Source organism: Canis lupus, chromosome 36 (assembly GCF_048164855.1).
Source record: "Canis lupus baileyi chromosome 36, mCanLup2.hap1, whole genome shotgun sequence".
In the NCBI taxonomy this organism is placed as follows: domain Eukaryota; kingdom Metazoa; phylum Chordata; class Mammalia; order Carnivora; family Canidae; genus Canis; species Canis lupus.
The window spans coordinates 12721966-12745884 of NC_132873.1; the positions used below are offsets into that span (position 1 = coordinate 12721966).

Here is a 23919-nt window from a genome sequence, read left to right on the forward strand (position 1 = left end):
AGTTTGTTCCTAACTTTTTGTTCATTGTTTTGTCAAACAAGATTTGCAGTAGTGTTTGAAAATGGATTTAGAGGGAAATATTTTTAAATATAATTATTATGGAATTAGGAGGAATCTACTAGGATCCAAGCAGAGCAATGTGTTAAACCATCTCATACATACGAGAACCCACCCTGTGGTTAATAACCAAAGGCCTCATTCTAGAAATTGATTTCCCTCCTGACCAATTCTGAAAGGAACTTTGAATAGAGGAAGAGATTAAATGAGGCCTAATTAGAAAATATATATTCAGAGGTTGAAAAGGTTGAATCACCTGGCAGGACTTTGTACCACTATTTTCATGCCACAGGTGTGTAGTGTGCACAACAGAGATTTGCCAAATTCTAAAATACTCCTTTTCATCCCTGAATTAGATTTTGTCCTCTGGTACATATGATTAAAATGTCCTTCATACCCCTACCCTAGTGTTTGAATGACTCATAATAGTAAGGATAAATGCACGGTTTATGTTTATCTCACTCCTTTGAATGAATGAATGAAAGGATAGATGGTGATAATCACATCTTGAGATGCAGGAAGAGGACAGTGCCTCACAGAGGCCACTCAGAGACTCCAGAGTGGTGCATTAGGAGCATTACCCCTAACTCTCCACAAGATGACATTGTGCTGCATAAGGCCAGCCCGCACTGTTCTCCCGTTTACCACTCCCTGGCTCATCCTCCGAATGGGAGAAGAACAATAAGCACATTAAATTGCACCACAATGGTAAGCACATGAACAAACAAAACTTGAAGAACTAATTCATCTCCTGTGACTTACCCACAGTAGTTTGATTTATTTTTTCCTAACTTTGCATTAGAAAAGAACTTTGCCTCCCTCCTCCTATCCTCTGAATAGAATAAGAATATTTTGTATGTCATTTCTTTTTCTCTAGATCGTTCCCACTATGGATTCAGTGTCATTAAAAATTTCATGTATTCTCTATAAGCATCACTGAAACAGAAAAACCTACAAGTCAGTCCCCTGACCATTTGCTTTCTTATTCCATTCCCCTCTGAAGTCACCCTTTTCCTTCTAAAGCTGAGGGTCAATTAACAAAGCAAGAGAACATTGGCTTTTTCACAATGGAGAACATACTGGCTTCACTGGTCCCATTATGTAAACTATTGAAACACTATTTTCCAGGAGTCCTGGGCTTGTGAATCCTCAGGGACTTGACGATTTCGTGAGTGATGGGAGAAAGCAAACAATAAACCAACAGGTGAAATAATAATGAGGATAGAGAGATGGATCTTAGCAGGACCGCTGCTCATAGTCCCCCAGTTTAATTTTCCCATTTCAACACCACGTTCGTTTCTGATGCACATGCAAATGACAGCCATGGTGACATTAAATCTGCAGCCAATGTTATGTCACTCTACAAACAAGTGTTAGAGAAAGCATTTGTGAGGCATGCAGTCATTATGCAGGGGAAGGCAGGACTCCTGATAAATCAGTTTATAAAGTAGTGTCACAGTTGTCTAGTTTCTTTCTCTGATGGAGCTGGGACATTAAGAAAGGCATCTGTAGCCCCAAAAGTACTGATGCGGCTCTCTGTGAAACTTGAAGGTTAATATTGATCTCTCAGGATTCAGCATTTAGGGATTAACATGGGCAGCCCCTTGCTGGTATAATCCAAATGGCAGTGCTGCTGATATGTTGCCAACATGCCATTTCATTTACACCTCCCATGAGCAATGCTTTAACACCGTTTTATCCCCCAAATTCATTAAATGGGTATGTTTACCTGCAAGGTGCCTGGCAGGGGTGTTCTGTGTGCATAGGCTAGACATCCGGTGACTCAGTCTGGTGAGGAAGACCAGTGATGAGACAAGCAATTACAAGGCAATATATTTGAATATTCCTGTTCACCCCCAACTTTCTCTTCCTTGTTCCACAAATTTCAAGAATGCCTCGGTCTTCTGTGTGAACCATGTGTCTGGCTATATCTGGAGATATTGGAGTTTTTATAATCCCACTGGGAGGAAGACACTTTTATTTATTTTTTTTTTAAAGATTTATTTATTTATTTATGATAGAGAGAGCGAGAGAGAGGCAGAGACACAGGAGGAGGGAGAAGCAGGCTCCATGCCGGGAGCCCGACGTGGGACTCGATCCCGGGATTCCAGGATCGCGCCCTGGGCCAAGGCAGGCGCCAAACCGCTGAGCCACCCAGGGATTCCCCGGAAGACACTTTTAAAAGCCAGTCCAGAAGCACTCAGAGCTCTTTCCTTTGAATCACCCAGATGATGGGTGAAGAGGGAAATTTGAGCACATAAAGTCACTTGCCCCCAAAATTACTTTCATTCAGTTGGCTGACTTCTCAAAAACTCCCAGCACATTTATTGATGATTTAGGTTAAATCCATTTCCTTCCAGGATCCAGTTAAAATGCAAAAATTTTCAAAATGGTAGTTCATTAGTCATGAGTCCCTTAGTACCTAGTTTCATTACCTCTATAGCAATTAATCTGCAGAACTTCAATTATACTAATAGCACATGCTAGGCACAGTGTCTAGCTAGGATTAGGAAGATAAGATGATACCGCTCACAAGAGAGTGTTTTTTGTTTTTTTTTTTTTTTCAAATCTGGAAGTCAATTTATTTGCAAAGAATCTACCATCATGAGAAAACATTTATGAAAATCTTCATCAGTACAAAGCCCAGAAGCTCCACTTAGGGGCAACAAACATGGCTGTGATGCTGAACAACTCTGGTCTTTCCCATAAAACAAGTAAGATCTAACTGACAGAGTATACTGACCCTTGAAGCGGCAACCCTCAGGTTTCAATATAGGCCTGGGTATTTTTAAATAAGTAAGGCTAGAATGAGCTATGGAGTTTTTAAGAATATATTGAGTGATAGATGGCGATTACATCGGGTGATCTGAACAGACCTGCATAGGTAACAAACCACGTCACACAGGTAGAATATGCCAGTACCGATGTGTATGGCTGCCCATTTCAGTAAGACTATGTGGTTCTCTAGAGGAGGAAGAGGTGGCCTTCTCAGCTTTTTATTGGTCAAGTTCTACTAAGGCTTGTAGAATTACCTACCAATAGGTCAATGCTTCTGTCTAGAAGAGGATTCCAGTTCTGTCAGCAGAGGAAACTAGACATTAAAAATCTAAGTCAAAGTTATATATAGGATGAGTCTCAGAAAACTGAATTGTACACTTAGGAAAAAACCATTTCAAAGAATCTGAGCGTTAAGGTTAATAAGGTCTTTTCAGAGATGCAGCCTGTGAAGAACCCCCAACACTACATAGATAGTGAACAACAAACAGCAGAAGGAAGTCTTGACTCAAGTGAAGAAGACAGAAAAATATTTACATTAAAGAAAGGGTTCAGAATGAAGTAATATTTACAGGATGCTAAAAATCTGGAGATAAATATAAAGCAGTAATTTCAACATGATGAGCAATCTCACCAAGACTGGCTTTCAGTGAGTATTGGAGAGAAGATAGAAATATAGGAGAGTCAAGGAAACTTGTTTAAAAAAAAAAAAATCGAGGTCAGGACATTTTAACCACATATGCATGTAGATCACCTGGGGATCTTTTTAAAATGATTTCAAAATGCCCATCTGATGGGGCCTGAGGTTCTACAGTTTTAACAAGCTCTGAGACAGTATCCTACTGCTTGCTGTCCACGGACCCAGACCATCCAGCATGGAATCCGGACTCAGTAGAGAAGAAGTAAGGAGGCTCAAGAGTTGGCCGATGAGTGGAAAGAACTGATTAATGTGTGCCAGTCAAAGAGCAGAAGCACTAGTCCAAGAGCATGAAGGAACTGGAATGACTGGAGTCTGATTTCCTGTGTGACACGATTCCACATAATGTCCAGGCAATAAGGTCTGGAGGTGATTAATTTCCTGTGCTGGTTATTGTAGCAAGTGAAAGAAGCAGACTTGGAACAAATATGTGTTTATAATTTTACTGGGAAAATTGCCAAAGATGTGGTGTCTTTTCAATCCAAAGAGAGTCATAGGCTTCTGGTAATATGAGAATCATATGGAAGACATCTATACTAAAGAATTAATTTCAATCATCTGGAATCAAGGCTTGAATGAGGAAAATGAGACTCCTCTGCCCTTTGTTGAGAATTTATAAGGATTTATAAGAATTTATAAAGAATTTATAAGAATTTATAAATTTATAATATATAATCTATATATTAGCCAGCCAACTTTCTGAAGGTGTTTGAAATTCAAAAGCAGATCTTCACATTCCTGTTTCCACGTTTTTTTTCCTGAGTGTGTTCTGAGTAGTAAATATACACTAGAGGCATCATTTGCCTTTATTTGCCATCATCTGTCATTTGCCATGTTTCCTAAATGAGAATTTCATAAAATGATATGGGTCTATAGTGCCGCAAGGGCCATTTATCCAGGGACACTTCAAGAAGAGGGCTGATCCAGGAAGCTTGGGAACTTCATTAGAAATCAGAAACACACATTAGTTCTCAACTCCTAAACTGAAAAGCTGGTGCGAGTGAGCATGGTCATATACCCCTGTTCTTACAAACTTTCTGGGGGTTTCCTGGGCGTTCTACGCTAGGCACTGATCCAAGTTTAGATAACTCACATCACCAGTGCATTTTCTACCACTTACTACAGAAAATGTTTATGTCTTACAAGTTCTCACCTGCCCAATTAAAGTTGAGTTGCATTCAATTTTTTTTTTGAAATATATTAAAAGAGTCTCTGTAGGCTTTGATGGCCTTTTCCTGTTTCCTTGAAAAGGCCAAATTTATCATCTTTTTTACCTCTCACTCCTTCAAGTTGCCCCTTCAGTTGAATATCCTAATTCAGTCAATGGTGTTACCTGGATGGTTAAGCCAAAAAAGGTAAATAACATTCTCAGATTGTTGGTTCTCATAATGCAATCTCCAGACAAGCAGGATTAAGTAGTGTTACCTGAAACCTGTTGGAAATGCACATTCCAGGGTCCAACCAAGACCTATTACGTCAGGACCTCTAGTGAGGGGACTCAGCCATCTGCCTTAACTTAATAGCCCCCAGGATTTCTGATCACAGTCAAGTTTGAGAACCATTAAGTTTAAAAATAGGTTAACATTACATGTTTTATAGACATTTAATTAACAATTTTGGGTTTTCAATCTGCTGTTTTCATGTTGTATTTTAGCACACACACACATTTTTGTAGGCCCATGAAATATTCCTAGGTCCAAGGCACTATGTATTGCCTAATGGACAAAATGATGCTATTCTGGTTTTATTACTGCCATAAAGATGTTCTGGGAACAATAGGTACAGTGCAATCATCTTGTTGCTAAGAGAGGAGGCATGTGGATAAAATATTTTCTGAAATAATCTGTTTAGATATATGTCTTCCCTCACCAGACCTCCCCCCACTTCTTTCAAGTTCTGGACCCACCGTGTATATATAGCGTGCTGCGTACACAGCACTGAGAAAATGTGTGTTAAACACAACTGAAAAATAAATTTATAATTAAATAAATAAATAAATAAATAAACAAACACAACTTAAATATGGTTTGTCCAGCTAAAGAAATGGACTTAGAATGGACTTAGTAAATGGACCTTTACGTCGATTTATTACAGCTGATTAATGATCTTATGTTTCACTTATTTCTATTTTATATGTTAATTACAGCTTTGCTTGGTTAGTTGAATTAATAGTAACCATCTAGGGCAGCCCCAGTGGCTCAGGGGTTTAGCGCCGCCTTCGGCCCAGGGCATGATCCTGGAGACCCGGGATCGAGTCCCACGTCCGGCTCCCTGCATGGAGCCTGCTTCTCCCTCTGCCTGTGTCTCTGCTTCTCTCTCTCTCTCTGTCTCTCATGAATAAATAAATAAAATCTTTAAAAATAAATAGTAACCATTTAGTTAGTAAACCTGAATGTTACTGATTGGCAAAAATAGCAACGAGTTGATAACAATGAAAAACAGGTTTTGTCCAGCAGATGTCAGTAGAACTCAGTTTAATAATTTCAATTGTTAACGAACTTGAAAAATTAATAGAGATGATGAGAAGGAAAATACTTGCAGCCGGAGCGGCATCTCTCTGTTGACATTTAAGAGATGGCGTCTGCATCAAAAACTCCTTACAACAGCTCAAGCATATTGGAGACGCTGCAAGTATTGACTTCAAAAACAAACGTGGCCTTAGTAGTAAATTTCTTCTACTTCAAAATTCCAAGTATTTTTAACTGGATATCAGGTTATTGCTAACTAAAGCCAAAATCGTGAGAGATGAAAGGAGTGCAAGGCTGTATACATGAGATTATCAAACATGGATTATGATGCTGGTCGAGCCTGTTTTCTGAAGACCAACTATTGCATTGCACAAACTATTTGAACTTCTTTCCAGAGAGTAATATTAAACGATTCTTTTATACTTAAGAAATAACATGGCCTTTCCAAGGCTTTACATTTAAAAGTTCAAGAGGCAAAGTAAAAGGGAGCCCAAAGTGCTGTGTGTGTGTGTGTGTGTGTGTGTGTGTTATTGAAGGAAAATTCACTTCAAATTCACCAAACCCGCAGTGTTTAAAGAGACTGATGAAGCCATCACACTGGAAATATTATAATTACTATTAGTATCATTAGGCTTTTCCTAATTCTGAATGTCTAATTTCTTTATACCTTGGAGATGTCAGATCTTTCTGATAAACTGTAAAGGATGTATCTACCTAACACGGTGTCCTAGAATCAAGCCCTATGTCCTTTGGCCCTTGACTCGCCCTTCTCTACAGTAACCACACCTGCCTCTGATTGCCTTGAGGACAGATTCCTGAATTTGCCCCTCAGAAGTCACAGATTTGAGGTTCTCACACTGCCCCGGGGCTAAGGCAGGGAGGGAGATGTGGATAGAGGTGGATTGAGAGGCCTTTAGCATCCTGCCAGGCTCCAGCCAGGGCAGGTCCTTGCTAACCGAGTAGCTCCTTCCCTTTTATTGGCTTATTCCCAGGCAAAAGTAAATGAAATGGCTCTTTGGAGCTCAGTCCCCTCCAGCAACACACACACACACACACACACACACACACACACACACACACACGATCTCAACCTCAGTCTTTTTCATATCCTCTTTACTGCTCCCATCCACAGTCCCAGCAGGCCTCACACCACCCCGAGTCCCCGGGGTACAATTCACGACAGATAGCTACTTTTATAAAATCACTTTCCTCTGAGGCAGCCCATTTACTGTACTTTTTAAATTACCATATCTTAATGGGGAGAAAGGAAGTTTATATTCTCAGCAACATTAGAGGATAAAAAAAGACAAGAAGCAACTGACTTTTATTAATAACTTTGCTGGAAAGTGGCAAGGCAACATCTGGAATACTTATTACCCATTTGGCACGCTGTTCATCTCCATGGATAAGATTCAACATGACAAGCTCTGTCAAAAGGAAATAGGCTCCATCTAGTTAAATTAGAATGATTAGGGTCATTTAGACAGAGGAAGTTTAATTTGTATGGCTCTAGAAATTTTATACAAACTGGAATACCTAAGTATTTAATCTTCCCTGAAGCTCAATTTAAAATTGAAAGAGACTATTGCATAGATCTATAATGAGACACACTAGAAATTAATTTAACTATTACTGCACTGTGAGCATGCAGCCCAAGACACCAAAGAATGTTTCACTTGCAATTTGTACACAATAATAGGAGAAAATGTCCTGCTAGAACTCATCAACTGCTCTATCGTTTTATGAACTCTTTAAATGGAAACTCGAGCGCCCAGAGTGAACTTGCATTTTTTGTTCTACTTTTTAAAAATTCTCCTGCCAAATTTATGCTACAAAATAAATGTGAACAAAATTAAACGTTGCCTTCTACAATGAGGATGCTTAACCTTCTGGTGTCATGGACCCGTTTAACAATCTGGGCAAGTGATGGATCCCTTCTCAGAAGAGTGTTTTCAACATATAAAATACCTAGAATTCTTGTTTTCAGTATTTAAATAATGTTTTAATGTGTAATAACACAAAGGGAATAAACTGTATTGAAATCTAGATGCCGAGGTAGCTTTAAATATGATAGAGTACATGTGCTTCTTTATTAGCACATCTAATAAAATGTATGTATTATTAATTTGGAGTAATGATGAATAGAAATTACTGCTAGCATGTGATAAAAATATGAGTGATTCCCAGCAATGATAAAGTCTCAGGTGGTGCAAACACAACTGTGTTCATTATCTACATTAATAACTGAGGGAAATGTTTAATTTCAGTTAAAACCTGGTCAAAATTAATATGTGATTGTTTTTCATCCATGTTTGTAGATCACTGAATCTATTTTCACAGCTGCTGGGTTCTGAAACTCTGGTTCCAGCTCTGGTTCAACTCTGGTTTTATGGTTAAGCAGATACCTACAATGCCATTAGGACTAAGGGCGGGGGGCGGGGGGCTGTCATTGGCAAGCATTGACAGCAAAAACAGAATACAAAGGGGGACTGGCAATTCCTTAGTTAGCTAATTAACAGCCTGGCAGATATGAGGGCTAAACTACCCTTCTCCATCACAGAATTGCCAAATCTCTACTTCACTTCAGGCCACGTTTCCAGACCACATAGGCCCATCCCAGACCTCTGAGAGGACACTGATTATAATTACCTGGTTTAAAGAACTCATCAGAGCCCCAACTCATTTGCCTAATTCTGTATCTTACTGTACTCTCTTACTTAAAATATCCTTTTCTCCTGTACTGTAACAGTAATAAGTCTTAAAGCATTCTCATAAACTCTTTATTACCCTCCTTAGTGTAAAGAGCACAGTGCCTTCCTTGAAAGGGTCATGTTTCATTCAACAACAATTATCCAGTGCCCATCTGATGCCAATGACATAGGGGCTGGGTGCTGAGGAGCCAAAGATGAGTAAAATTTGATTCATAAATTCCTGGGCGAATCAAATGAGTAAACAATGAAATCCCTACCAAGTTGTAGTTCTCATGGTCAGTGCTACCACTTAGTACTGGACCACAGAAGAGAGACATTCTTTCTGAGGCTGGAGGAAAATGAAGGCTGCAGAAGGGATGCCAGGACAGTTGCCTGCAACATGTACAAAAAAGTGGGTGACGAGGAGGAATGGGAAGACCAGTTGGGGATTAATTAGTACATTCGGGGTTCATACAAAATTGTGAAAAGCGAAGGGATGTTTGAGGAGAGGAGTGGAGGATAAGCACAAAGACATAACTGACAGGGTCTTAGGTTTCTTGTTAAGCAGTTTGGACTTTACCTTGTTGGCCGGTGTTATCTGAACCAGCATCATCAGCATCGCTTGGGAGCTTGTTGGAAATGTACATTCTCAGACCCCATCTCAGACCTACTGACTCTGAAATCTGAGGGTGGAACCTACTCATCTGTGTTTTAACAAGCCCTCCAGCCAATTCTGATTTACAATAAAGCTTGAGAATCACTACTGTCAACATTAGGGAGGCATATCACTAATGATAGGTTCCAAAAAACCACCAAATCATATGAGAAAAAAGCAATCTCTTCTATCGTCAGCAGAGTAAATCACAAGGCTAGATTTGCAAATGGAAGGATTACTTACTTATTCCCATAGAAGATGAACTGGAAGAAAGAAAAGGCTAGGGGCAGGAAGGCCATTCGCAGGCTGTACAATGTCCCAGGAAGCCCGGGAAAGATCAGAACCCAAGAGGTGACAGTGAAGAGGAACAGAGGAGATAGCCTTGCGATAATTGACAGGTGGGGGCCAGGTGGACGTGGGTGAGGAGAGGAAAATGTCAACGATGACCTATTTCTTTAGTAACTGCCTTGAAAAGGTTGCTTGGAAGTCCTTGTAGTGCACCTGGCCTGTGATTGTGTGGCCAGAACTCACCTGCTGGGCTCTTTTACAAGTGCAACTTAAAAGGGAAGTAGAGTCCCACTGTTAGTGATGGACCATGCACGTATTTGAGTTGTTTTAGGAGAGAACCTGTCCAAGACCCAAGATTTTAAGGACAAAGAGAAGAACACACTAATCAAAAAGACCCAATATTGGAATTCTTGCAGAAGTGATTGATTCCAGGGCTGGAGAAGAAGAATTTTAAGATGAGTCTGGAACATCTTTTGGTGCCACGAAGTAAAGAAATACTTCCTAAAAGGAGGAGTGAATGTGGAAATGACACAAGAGACAATCTAAGAGCTCCCAACAGCTGATACGATTAGCAAGAAAACAATTTAGCAAGAAACAATTATTAGCAAGAAAATAAATAATAGTTTGGATCATGGCCCAGGAACGCATCACTTGTGTGGTACTCTTGCAAAGCGTACATAACCTCAATCTAGTCACGAGAAAATATCAGACAACTAAACATATTGAGGAACATCCTACGAAGTACCTGAGCAGACTCTTCAGAGGTGTCAAGGTTAGGAAAGATACTAAAGGACTGTCACAAGTAAGAGGGACTAAGGAGATGGGACAACTCAGCACAACGTGGTGTCCCGAAGTAGATCCTAAAACAGAATATGCCAGTGGAGACAAACTGGTCAAATCTACAGGAAATCCATAATTTAATTAATAGTATTATAAGAATGTCCTGGTGTCAATAATTATACACTGTAAGGTGTTAACATGAAGGGAAGATAGGTGAGGGATATGTGGCCACTCTACATTTTATTTTTGTTATCTTTCTGGAAATCTAAACTTATTTCAAAATCAAATTTTAAATAAAGTTAACTGTCATTGCTTGAATCCTTTTGCTGGCCTGTGGAATTTTCCAAGTAAATGAACACTACCAGGCAGCTCTTTTTTGGGAGAATTCTAAGGGCTATGATCCACGGTAAGTTTCTTGAGGATGGGAACCCTGCCTTATGTGTCTTGATTTCCTAAAGAACCTAGGGAACTTAGAAGCAGATTTACCCTAAAGCTTCATGAAGCTTATACTTTGGGGATGTTCACTTGCATGGGTTCCACTGAGCACTAGAAGCTGCTGGGAGCTGTAGAATATTCTATCTAGGTGAGGAAATGAAGCTAGGTTTCAATCAGACACATTTCTACGTAGGCAATTCTGGTAAATTGGCTAAAGACCGTTCAAGAGAAAGGAACTTAAATCAGTAAGCCTCAGTTACCTTGTTATGATTGCTTTTCTTTCCAAATAAATACTCACTTTTGCATCTGAGGTTGTATTTGTGATTGCCTTTTTGTAAAAAGGGTCTCCCAAATCATGTAAGATTCAGTACCAACAAACCTGGATCCACTTTTGTACCTAGCACAGGCGCTCAATAAGCATTTCAGTTAAATGATTAGAAAAATCATATCTACTTCTGTAAAACAGAATTAATAATATTGATCAGTCACCTAACAACAGAGTTGGGAAGATTTTTATGTAATAGTTCTCTCACTTTTAATCTTTTTAAAGCTACTTTTTCATTTACAGTCGTAGCGTTTACCTGTTAGCACTTTCAAAACCCCAAGAGATCTTCAAACCTTTTGTAAATGAGTGAACAGTCCGTCCCAAAGAGGTTAAGTAATTCAAGGACACACAGCTAGCAGCAGATTGATGGCGGGGGAGAGGCGAGGGACAGGCATAGGCCTACTGATTTGGGGGCAGGTCGGGGGAGCGTTGGTGGGATTTCTATACACTGCTCTAAAACAAAGTCTTCTATTTTTTTTTTCTTACTGGTAACTGTTTTTCCCAGAACAGCAAAAGACAGTTTTGCCTTGTTTCGTAACTTCTACAGTAACATATTGCAATTTTAGTAGGCAATGTTTAACTACTGTATTAGGCCAGCCTCGTACACATTAACAAGCTCCACTCAAAACTCTTACGTCTAGCAACCATGTGTCTGTATTAAAAGAATAAAGCAGATAAATATAAGGCAAGAGTTGGGGTTGGGCTGGGATGGGGTCAGAGGAATATTTCTTAGGGGTGGGCAAATCTCTTCCAGGCAGTATGTGTTCTTGGGAACACTTGATGCCTACAGACTTTTGCAGTCACTGCAGTCTGTCACCATTTCTCAGTGACTCCAGGCTGAAACCAAATCCACTGTTAGTTCATCCCTCATCAATCTGGAGCCAAGCCTAGAAATAGTTCACTGCTCCTTAATGGCATTTGGGAGCAAATGTTCTACACTGTGGCGCCTGTTGGCTCTAATCAGATAAATTAAGGAGTTGAGCATGTTTCCACCATTTGGTTTAGTTTTATTTTAGTCCCCAAGTCCCTTTGCTCCCATTTTAAGGCCTGGCACTGTCTCACTGGTGAAGCCCATACTGCCTTATCACTGAGGGAAGTTTCCTCAAGTAGAAGCACCACATGCCATAACCATCCTGCAAACCCAGTGTCCAGCACTCCAGTTGTACAGCTGTTCCATAACACCACAGAGACCGTCTCCTTGTCTTGACATGCTTAAAATCACCTCCCCTCAAAAATAAAGTAATGAAGTCCTCCTAAGAGAGTACATGAGGTGATTTTTTTAGAGTCAAAAGGGTGGTTTTCAAAATGAGGATTAAAAACGGGGCCAATAGACTCTGTTTCTTGAGACAGCCTAAGATGTAGAGTTAAGGAATAGTACTTAATTTCATCTTTGAAGGGAGAGGGAGCTAGTATTCAAACCACAAATTTTCTTCCACTGCAGTAATAGTTGCATCAAAATCTTGCTGATATTCTACTGTTTTTTGACCTACAAAACTGCAGTTTCATATGGTTCACATAAATATTTAGTTATATCTCCAGCTAATTGGATCAGCTCTCTCTTTGTACTTCTCTGTGTAGATAGCTCTTGGAATCCCTAACAGCAAAAGAAATTCTATAACAACAATAACTTGCCGATGGCATTGCTCTGGCATCACTAGCACTCTTCTCCCATAGCTATAGTTACATGAAACAACAGCTCCTTTGCTAGTTCATATATTACCAATAAAAATTATAAACAACATATAGGCAAATGATTAAGGAGTAAAGAAGGCAGTGCCAAATGCTATTGGCTTTATCCTCCCCTTTCCGTACCTGCCCAACTAGCTGTAAACCTCAAATGAGTGTTGTCCGGAGAAAATCCACACCAGTCATGATATTTCACCAATGATAAGTCCATCTTTTATTTTATAGATGAAACGTTTGCATTGGAATAGCATTTATGTTTCTGGCAGAAACTGGTATTACAGCAGAAAAGACTTGAATCCTGGCTCCTGTGCTTAGAAGTTGTGTGACTTGGGGCCAATTCCTTAACATCTCTGGGACTTTAGATTCTCCTAAGGGTAAAATGAAGGCCATGAGCCTTCTCTGCATTTTTGTTCTCTTCTTCTCTGCACAGAGTGGTTGTGAGCGTTCCACAGGATAACATACATAAAGTACAAAAAGCATCTAGCATGACACATGGCTCCCAGGTTCCTAGTGAGTACTCAATAAATTATACCTTTTTTTTTTTTTTTTTTGACAGCAGGGTGTTAAAGATGCAACCATTTGTTTATCACTTCTGGAAGGAGGGAGGAGGAAGAAAAGCTGGGCAGTGTTTCTATGCTTAACCTATTCTCTTGCACTTTGCTTCCTTACCTTCCTTACCTTGCTACTCCTTTCCTACTTTCCTTGGAGTCCTAGCAAAAAAATTGCCAATCAATCCCTGCTGCTAGAGCAGTTTCCTGAGCCTTTGGATTCAAAGGGTTTGAGACCAAATATAATATTTGACCACAAAGAGGATAATTTGAATATTAACTTCACCTGAAAATCATCAAAATGGCGTCCCAAGAAGGCATAAGGTGACCTTCCGAGATGCGGAGAGTTTTCTATGTCTTGATGTAAGTGGTAATAAAAATTCACTTTTTACTTTATATAGGTTGCATCTCAATAAAAAAGAAAATTAGAAAAATAACTTTATTTACTAAGAAATTATCTTCTCATTTTTAATTACTGAAGAAATGGATTTGTTTTAGGAATCCTAGATTCTAAATCTAGTTGCCATTTATTAATGAAGTTAAAATCTTTAAATGAATTGGAACGAAGATTAATAAAGACTTCATTGGGATGAAAATAGGGCAGGCCCCAGGAAAATAGTGCTTCTAGTTCTTCTATTTAGATATAAAAATATCTAGTAGAGAAAATGGGAATTTTGGAGGGGAACACAGTGGAATTACACTCTGCTGGTCTGCTTCACCCAGGACTCTCACCAACCCCTGTCACCAATAAAGGCAAACATAATCACTTTTTGTCCTTAGGACTTAGCACAATGGCAGGTGTACAGGGTCTCAAGAACTTGGATGGCCACACATCTTGGGAGTGTCCTGATATATCCCTATTGTTTCTGGCTTAATTATTAATCACATCCTTTTCACTATCAAAAGTGTCTCAGTTTGGAAAATAAACTATAAAACCAGCCCATCAAGAAGAGTCAATGTTTGTTAGGCCTTATTTTTATCAATACTTTCCTGGTATTGCAAAGTGACCGATGCCAATTTGATCCTCACTGTCATTCTATCCTTTTGGCAGATGCTAGTAGCCTCCAACAGTAAAATCCATATCTCCTTGTAATCTGGCTGCCATGTTGGCATATCACCCAGAAAAGGAAATCTAAAGACAAGAGTTCTGTCATTTGTACAAACATCAACTGACCTGCAGTCACAAAAGCATCTATCCAGGCATACAGCCTGTTCTGGGAAGCTCTGTGAAGTCCAGCTCATTGTTCGTCAGGCCCTGGAATGAGCACTTTGCACAAAACGGCGTCCCAAGGCAGATATGATGGTGCATTAATGGCAGGATCATCAGCTTTCTGGTCCAGGGAAGTCAACTGAATTCCTGGTTAAGTTGTAGGGATCAGAAACAAATGAGTCCTGGGACTAGAACACTTTTCAAAGGTTATTTTTGATTTCTCCATACTTCTAAATCCTGTAGAAGTGCCTGTTCTATATTTCTAGCCAATCCATACATCTTTAACACCACTCAATTAACCATTAAAAAAGCATTTCTAACTTCCCTCATGCTAGGTAATGAACTCCCTAATGTAGGTTGAGAGAGCAACATTTGAAATACTTATTGTCTCTGGAGTACAGACTCCAGAAGAGGGTTTTCAAACACCAAAGAACCATTGATGTGCCCCTGCTCCTTGGGTATATACTGCATTAAACCATATACATATATATAATATTGCTGATGTTTTAAAGTATTTAGAATTAAATTACAGGGGCTCCTGGATGGTTCAGTTGGTTAAGTGTTCATCTTAACCTCATCTCATCTTAGGTCTTAGTTTAAGCCGTGCACTGGGTTCCACACTGGGTGTGGAGCCTACTTAAAAAAAGAAAAAGAAAGAAAGAACAATCTCATTGTTGGGTGTCCATTACAATTAAATTACAGATGATATACTTGATAGGTGTTCTGCATTACATACTCAATTACTCAGCCTGGACCATTGAAACAACAATAAAACTAACTTTCAAAGGGTCAACACTGAACTCCCTCTCTCCCATCCTCCACATTTCTCCCCAGGAGCAGAAGCTCAGACAGACAAGTCTCAGGCAAAATGGAGTCTTAAACATATATATGAACTTTTATGCTAGGTCATAAAGAAAGATACAGTGGGAAGGGACGAGGGCAAACACTTTCTAGAACTCTGTTCCTCTCAGAATTCTCCCTTACATGGTGTTCTCTCTACGACTCTCCCCTTTCTCCCTTGCAATCGTTTGGTGTGATAAATAGGACACAGAGGTATTTCCCACTCCCTTTAGGATGTCAAATGGGATCTGAATAGAACCAGATGAAGCGAAACAGAGAGTCAAGACAGTTCTTTCTGGGGAATTAAGGATGCCTCTCTGGCTTTTTTTTTTTTTTTTTTTCTGTACTTTACCTTACCTCCTTCTCTAAAAATTAAAATTAAGCTTGGGAGTCTCATTAAGATCTTCACAAAAGTGAAATAGGAGCAAGTCTTTTTTCAACTGCACTAAATCTAAACCTTAAGGTAAAAGAGAAAAACAATGCAACAAAATTCACATTGATCTGAGAAAGGAAAGTAAGGTAAATGGCCAGGAGGGGTTCAGAGTCAGATGTCTAGAGAGTAAGAAGTTGTACATATGTCTGGAGAATTCTTCAGAATTCTAACAAGGATGACCACACAGAGGTTGTCAAATCTGAGTTTGCACCTGTAAGCTCGTGTTGCACCACAGAGACTTTAGACACTCATTCCTGTCAATGATTAATCATTCTTGTCATTTAAAATTTGAGCAAGAGTTAGGACAAAGAAAAAAGAAAAAATATCAATTCGTATAACTGTTGATAAAACTCAAACTTGTCAGGGCAAGTACAAAATGGTATAAATCCTACGATTATATCACCACTGTATTTGTTAAAACAATGATTAGATAGGTAATAGCAGCTTCCAGAAGACATTCCTCTAATCATGCATTAATAGCCTCCACACTCAAGTGTACTTAAGAGATAAAGCACTATATTTTCGAGCCATCTAGATTTCTAGTAGAAAAGTCCTCCTGATTCCAGATGTCATTACTATGAGCATTCCCCAGAATCATTTTCTTGGACTAGTCCCTCCATTCATTTTATTCTGATCTGCTTAGGAGAAAAGAATATTGTTCACATAATCTCTGAGAACAGAGAATAGGCTCAGAAAGAGAGTTCAAAAATATTCTGCTGGCATTCACTTTAATACCATAGCTGAAGCCTTGTTCTTTTCCCTTTGAATCTTTCACACAATCAACAAGATGCATTTAGAACTAATTATACAAATACCACTTTAAGACCCATTGTATTCTCCAATAGCCTTCAATTAAGCGCAATGGCACTATATTTGAAAGAGAGCTTTGCACTGCCTCAAAAGCTCCAGTTGGAAAGAGAATGTGCATGTCCAGAAATTCCATGCTACACATTAAATATTAATGCTTTCAAAGAGAACTTCACAAATGTTTGTCGTTAAATTTAGTAGCTAAAAGCACTTTATGGGTATTTTTAAAATATTTGAGTAGTTACACGTGCCTATCGATTCTTATTAAAAGTTACCTACATGGATTAGTAACATTTTACTAAATAAAATTTATTTCAATAAAAATAATGCAACTTTGGGATATAGAATCATAGTAAAATTAATTAGGAAATATTAATCATTTTTTCTCAGAAATCTATCAAGAGAAGTAAGTGGCAAAGATGAATTGAGGCATTTCTCATGAGCCAGCATTTTCTCAGTGTAGGAAAACCCAGGACAGTATAGCTTTCTGCCTCTACTTTAATTGAAACTCATGCATTATTTATTCTACAAATATTTATTAAGCACTACTGCTAGGTCTATCCAAATCTAACACCCACAATTCAGTTTGACAATGCCTTAAGGCATCTCCTGAGTAGATGAATGACCCTAACTACCTCTGAGGGAAACTGAGTCACACCAAAACCATGACATTTTGAGGAAATTCTTCAGGAAATACAGCAGCTAAGAAAAAAAAATGTAGTAAGGAAGCAAGGCTAATCACTGTATATTACAGGCAGAGGGGAAGCCAACTAGAACACAAAATATATTATCTGTCTCTGCATTCCCAGGAAAATCCTCTCATTCAGAAGATGAAGTGGAAATGAGAAGGGGATGGGAAAATCACTGTGGGAAGAATCCCAATCTTGTCCAAATCTCCATATCAATAGAGTCTACATGGAAAGGGGATTCACAAATTTCCTACAACCCATGTGCATAGGCTGTATGGTTAGGTAACATTGCTAGAAATCTTGTTTTAAATTTTCATTCAAGGATGTGAGCCATCCAAATCAGAATAAAAAACTTAAGGAAGAAGAAGGTATAAAATTTAAAATAAATTTGGGAATTATGCAAATAATTATCGTCAATGTTAAGAAATGGCTTTCTAAGAAGATGCATAATGAAAAATATAATGATCTGAATCCAAAATTCCAGATTACATCAACAAATTCTAGGAAATGAGAAGAAGGTAAGTGTAATGTATACTTAAATGTTCAGCTTTCTCAAGGGGAAGACAGTAGAAACTGCTTAATTGTTGAAATTCTTGGTGAAATAGATTTGTAACTATCCTTAAATTTATCCAAAATAGGTGTAAAGCTTCTAAGTAACTAGCAAAAAAGGAAGAAATTAAACAAAGTAAATGTGATCAATTCTCAAAGACAGAAAGGTTTATGAACATTAGATTCATTCTTGATAAAATTATAGCCAGATGAAATATATAAAGTTGTTACTAGTGATACTAATCTCCCATCTTTAATAGGGTTTTATTGGAAACACTTAACACTACCAGAAAGTACTACAAGGTTGGCTTCCAGAATATTTTACAATCATGTCACTTAGCATAGGCATGTTCCGTGAATATTAATAGCCTGATTCCAAGTTGTTCATCAGCAGTGACCTTCAAGCATGCTATGAACTCTTTGCAAAGCTTGAATTTAGAGAAAGAGATCTTATAGCCAAGAGTCTAAATTCCTCTTTACAATACATAAATTAGGAAACTGGAGGGAATACCGAGGTGTTTGATCTGTTCTATGGGTCATACGTTTTCTACCAAATGTATCTTAATTTAATAATAACTATCAATACACTTGAATATTATATTTATTTATATTTATAAATATAAATAATTATATATTTTATATATTATATAAAATTATATATTTTATAAATATATTTATATTTATAAATATAAATAAATATCTATTTTATTTATTTATATTATAAATATTTATATTTCTCCAAAGTGGCATCACTGGAAAAATTATCCTTCTGTATAGCATGTTGTTTTTTTTTAAGATTTATTTATTTATTTATTCATGAGAAACACAGAGAGAGAGAGAGGCAGAGACACAGGCAGAGGGAGAAGCAGATTCCATGCCAGGAGCCTGATGTGGGACTCCATCCCGGGTTTCCAGGATCACACCCTGGGCTGCAGGCGGCGCTAAACCACTGAGCCACCGGGGCTGCCCTATAGCATGGTTTTTATACAACCATAGTGACTTGCCCTTGAGATTTTAGTAGAGACAGAAATAGATCAAAGGAGCACAGCAGAAACTCAAGAAGCGGATTCTCAGATATATGGACACATGTCATTTCTTGGAAGTGTTATTACAAATCAGGAGGGGAAAAAATCACTGTTCAATATCTAATCTTGAGGCATTTTATTATTAATTTGTAAAAAATTATCCCCATATCATGTCACAGTCAAAAATAATAGAAATGTAGAAGACAGGAAGATATCTTAAAGAACTTGGGTTTGGGAAAATTTCTTAAAAATAATTCCTAAACAAAAAGTACAAACCAAGAAAAAATTAATAAATTTGACAACTTTAAAATTAAAAGCTCAGAAAAATATTAAATTAAATTAAATTAAAAACTCAGATACAACAACACATGAAGGAAAAGATATACCACAGATTTGGAGAAGACATTTACAAGCCATGTAAAAATTATTTATATTCAGAATACATAAAGAGCTCCCACAAAAAATTAGAAAAAGACAAAAAACCCAGGCACAAAATGGGCAAAGGCTACATACAGACAATTCACAAAAGGTAAATCTGAATGGCCAATAAGCATATTACTAGCAATGTTCAACTTCATTAATAATTAAAATGCTAATTAAAATTAGAAAATATTAATTTATACCCATTTAAATCGACATATATTTTCGAAGACTGACTTTTTCTGTTTGGAGTGAGAATTTACAACATCAAGAACTCTCATCCACAACAGGAATGTACAACTGAGGTCTACCTTTGGAGTTCAATCCAGCAGTATCTAGCAAAGTTGAAGATGTCTATACCCTAATGGACTAGCCAGTCTGTTCTATATACCTTAAAGAAACTCTTACAGGTATATAAGGACATCTATACAGGAATAATCATTTCAGTATCAACAGGAGAATGGATAAATAAATTACAGTGTATTTGCCGAGTCAAATTGTACAGTCATGAAAAATGAACAAACTACAGCAGTGTAGACTAACATGAATAAATCTCAAAAATAATGCTGAATACATAAAGCAAAATGAAGAAGTCTATAGCTTATTATGAGTCCCTATATTTTTAGATGCACAAAATACTTTATAATTTTATGGACCAAAAAAGAAGACTAAAAACGTTCACTATGAGTATAGGAAGCAAGCAAATGGTTTCCCTTTTAGGCATGCCTCACAGTAGCTATTTTAAGCACAAGGTAACTCAAAGTTCAGGATGGGTCTTCCGTTAACCACAATTTCCTGAGAAGGCATTCACGTTACATGTGCTTAAGTTTTTAAAAACAACGCAAAACAGAGTCGCCATCTCTTTTCCCAAAGACATTGAGGTCTGATAGCATGAAAAGCATACACATCATGAGAGGGTCTCTATCACCTTCCTTTAAATCTAAATAACCCTGCGCATTGAGTCATGGCACTTGTTGGTACAACTGATCTGTAAGAGGCTGCATCTGCAGGTGTGAAAGAAAAAGCAAGAGGGAAGGAAAAGAAGATAATCAGCTGGACCAACTGGAGAAGGCCAACTGTACATAAGTAAGGCTGCAAGATTCAGCCAATAAAAATATAGGACTCTTAAGTAAGGTGGAATTTCAGATAAGCAATTTTCTACTATAAAGGTATCCTAACAGAAAGGTACTCTGCTAACTCAGAGATTCACTCTAAGCATGACAAGTTCTATTAGGAAATAAGAGCAGAGAAAAAAACAGAGCAAAAAACAGGACTTGGCCTTCTAACAGACCTGAATTTGAACTGTAGCCCTCTAGCTATGCGACTCCAAGCCAACTGCATAACTGCTGGCAGCTCCATCTCCTCATTTCTTAAAGGAGGATAATAAAGTTCATCTTGCAAGAGTAACTGAAATAGCATGTGTGAGAACCTACCTGGCTCACAGTAGTTACTCAATAACTTGTAGAAACCAACCGAACAGTTCTTCAATGCTTACTGTAAAGATGAATAAGAAATGATCTCTTGTTCCAAAAGAGCTCAGGTTTTTTGTTTTGTTTGTGTGTGTTGGGGTGGGGGGGACATTTACAAACCACATAAGCAAACAATCACAACACATATTATGTTCTGTAACTGAGCTGTGTGCACACTATTTCTCTTTATCTACCTGTCAAAATCCAACCCTACCTTTGAGGTCTAACGCAAAATGCACTTCCTTTTCAATGTGTCACTCATTCTCCTGGGTCAGACTCAGTCTCTCCCTCCTCTGTTCTACCAAGCTAGTTCAAACTTAGATCACTACTGTGGAAATTAAACTTAATGGCTTTAGACTGTTCTTACTCCCCCATCTGCCACCTACACTAGATCATGGGCTGAAACACAATCCATTCATTTTTATGTCACCCCTACACATAGCGTATAGTATGTGATCAATAAATGCTCGTGTTACCTTTCCAAATGGAGCTAGGCTACTATTTCTATGAATGCAAATAAACAATCACATAACGAAATCCTTTCTCAGGCAATTGCCTGAGGGTAAGTTTTTGAATCCAACTGAGACATGAAAATTTGACACACATTTCTTTTTTTTTTTTTTTTTTGACACACATTTCTTTGTATTAAGTGATCCAGAACGAGCAATGCGACACACTCTAGAGTAGATGAAAAGATAAAGAGTATGCATGCTGAACAAAAATAAAGTTTCAGAGCAATATGTTAAATACAATTTTGTTTTTATTTTAAAAGTGCCAAATTATTATATCTGTTAGGTTATAGATAGAAAAAAAAAACCTCTAAGAAAAAGCCAAACTATTATTGCTGGGATTAGAATTATGGAAAATTTACCTTTCCTAAATTATGGAATTCTGCAGTATTTAAATGTTTCTACAATGAGCAGTCAGCTTATTAAGCAGAAAAAAAATATTTTTAAATAAATTAAGCCAAGAAGTTACATCATTGAATCTTTTGCTCAGATTTGTTTTCATGCTAAAAATTTTACTTTTGTTTAGAATAAAAAAAAGACTTTTCCTAAAATAAATGAGTGGCAGTACTTCTATTTTTAAAGCGAAAAACCAAGCACATCCGATGCCTTTCTTTTTTCCTTCTGTATCAGACCCAAAGGAAACAGCAACCTTGTATCGTGACACCAAGACTCATACAAGGCAAAAATAGACAAAATTGTTTCCCGCTTTTTATTTTCCTGTCCTCGTTAGTCTGACATACTTGGGTGCTTCATTTTTTGGTTCTATCCTCTTCAATGTTAGTTGGGAAAAAAATTCTTCAATACTGCACATAAGGAGTCAGGTGGAAGGCAGTCGAGTGCAGTATTGATTTAGCAAAGGGATAAAGGAGGCCTGCACTTCAATATTTCCCTGGCTCCCCTGGGAAGGTTAAGGAGAACTTAATTCAACCTGAAGTGGTGTAAATATCCTGAGATGAAGCCCTGTTAACAGAATTGATGTAAGGGCGCCAACGACTGTCTCAAAGCGAAGGCACATCTTGTGTGTTCACAGTGGTTCGGGGCAGAGGGCAGAGGCCCAGCAAGCCCCAGGGAGTGGGAGCTGGAACATGCCTCCCCAGCTGGTTAGGAAATTTAAAATTGCCCCAGAACTAACATGCATCAAATGTTCTTTTCGATACTTAAGGTACTGCTGAGAAAGTAAAAAAAAAAAAAAAAAAAAAAAGGGAGCATAGCTCATCTTGAAATGTCCTTGAATGTTCACGTTTAATTTTATTTTGGGAACCTCTTGATCTTAGGACAGCTGTGAAGAAAGAGCTTTCCTTTTCTAGCTCCCTGGGAGGGAACTAATGATGAGTGAACTCAAACCAGGACGGGGATGAGCAGCAAGCTCCATTCCTGTTTAGGATTAGGGGGGAGTCAACATTCCAGAGCTATAGTTCCTTTCTGCAGAAAATGCCCCAGGGAATAAACAGGAGAGAGAGATGAAACTTTCACCCCCTTTCTTTCAGAAGTGTCGTAGGATTACTGGGTGGTTTTCATTCTCCCACGCATACATCTTTCCTGAGTGTTCCATCAACATTTCCTTCTTTTATTCATTTAATCATCCTTTTTTCCCCCCATGAATATGTATTAAATGCTCACTATGTCCAAAGCACTGCTCAGTACCCATGACACCATTTCTCAGATGCTTAATCCAGGAACACGGTTAACAGGCTTCTGCTTCTACTCACACAAGAGGAAAGAATGGACATTACTCCTCCTTTGCACTCTGGCTGCCAGCTCTCATTACTGTCTGCATCCAGCCTGGCTTTGAATAAAATCAGACTTTAACCAGTTACCTTTAATCTGCATAAACTGATTCAATAGCGGTGAGGACTATATGTGAATCAAGACTCAGTAAATTTTGAATCACTTCCAGTTTCCCTGATACAGAAAAGAACATCAAATAATTTAATGCAGTGGTTCATCAACTTCACTGTACACGAGAATCACCTGGAAGTTTCTTTAAAATCTTGACACTCCGGCTGCATCCACGTCACATAAGTCAGAATCTCTGGGAAGGAGACCAGGCATCAGCGTTTTGTTTTGTTTTTTGTTTGTTTGTTTACAACTTCCCAGGTGATTCCAATACGCAGGTTGAGAACCAATGCTTTAATAAAACTTGGGACAACTCTGTCTTTGCATCTGGGATTTGTTTTTTCTTATTTCCTAGGTTTTTGTTTGTTTGTTTGCTTGCTTATTTCTGAAGGGTAGGCTGCTGGAAATTTCACTCCGAATATTGAGGTGTCATTTTCTAAATTTCACAGATATTTAGATATAATTATTGGAACTTACACAGCCACTCCACGCTAGCAAGTGCCAAGCTTCAAGACCTGTATTTCTCCAACTAAGGGAGAAGACTGATGCTCCAAGACTGTGTGAGAGACATTCCAAACCATTTATAGAAATTTAACCTGCAAACCTCCTAAGCACTTATCTAGGAATAAAAGTATAGCAACCACATCACGTACAGAAAGAAGTTAGCCACCCATGTCATCCTTCCTTCATCTCTTCCTCTCTTCCTTTTCCTGAACTCTCTTGCAACA

The 23919-nt window shown here is 38.2% G+C and overlaps 1 protein-coding gene across 2 annotated transcripts in view; it reads right to left on the bottom strand.

Moving 5' to 3' along the window:
- The window catches only part of CPS1 (carbamoyl-phosphate synthase 1), a 357452-nt gene that overhangs the window by 222270 nt on the left and 111263 nt on the right, over positions 1–23919 (bottom strand). The gene's annotated exons all lie outside the window — the stretch shown is intronic.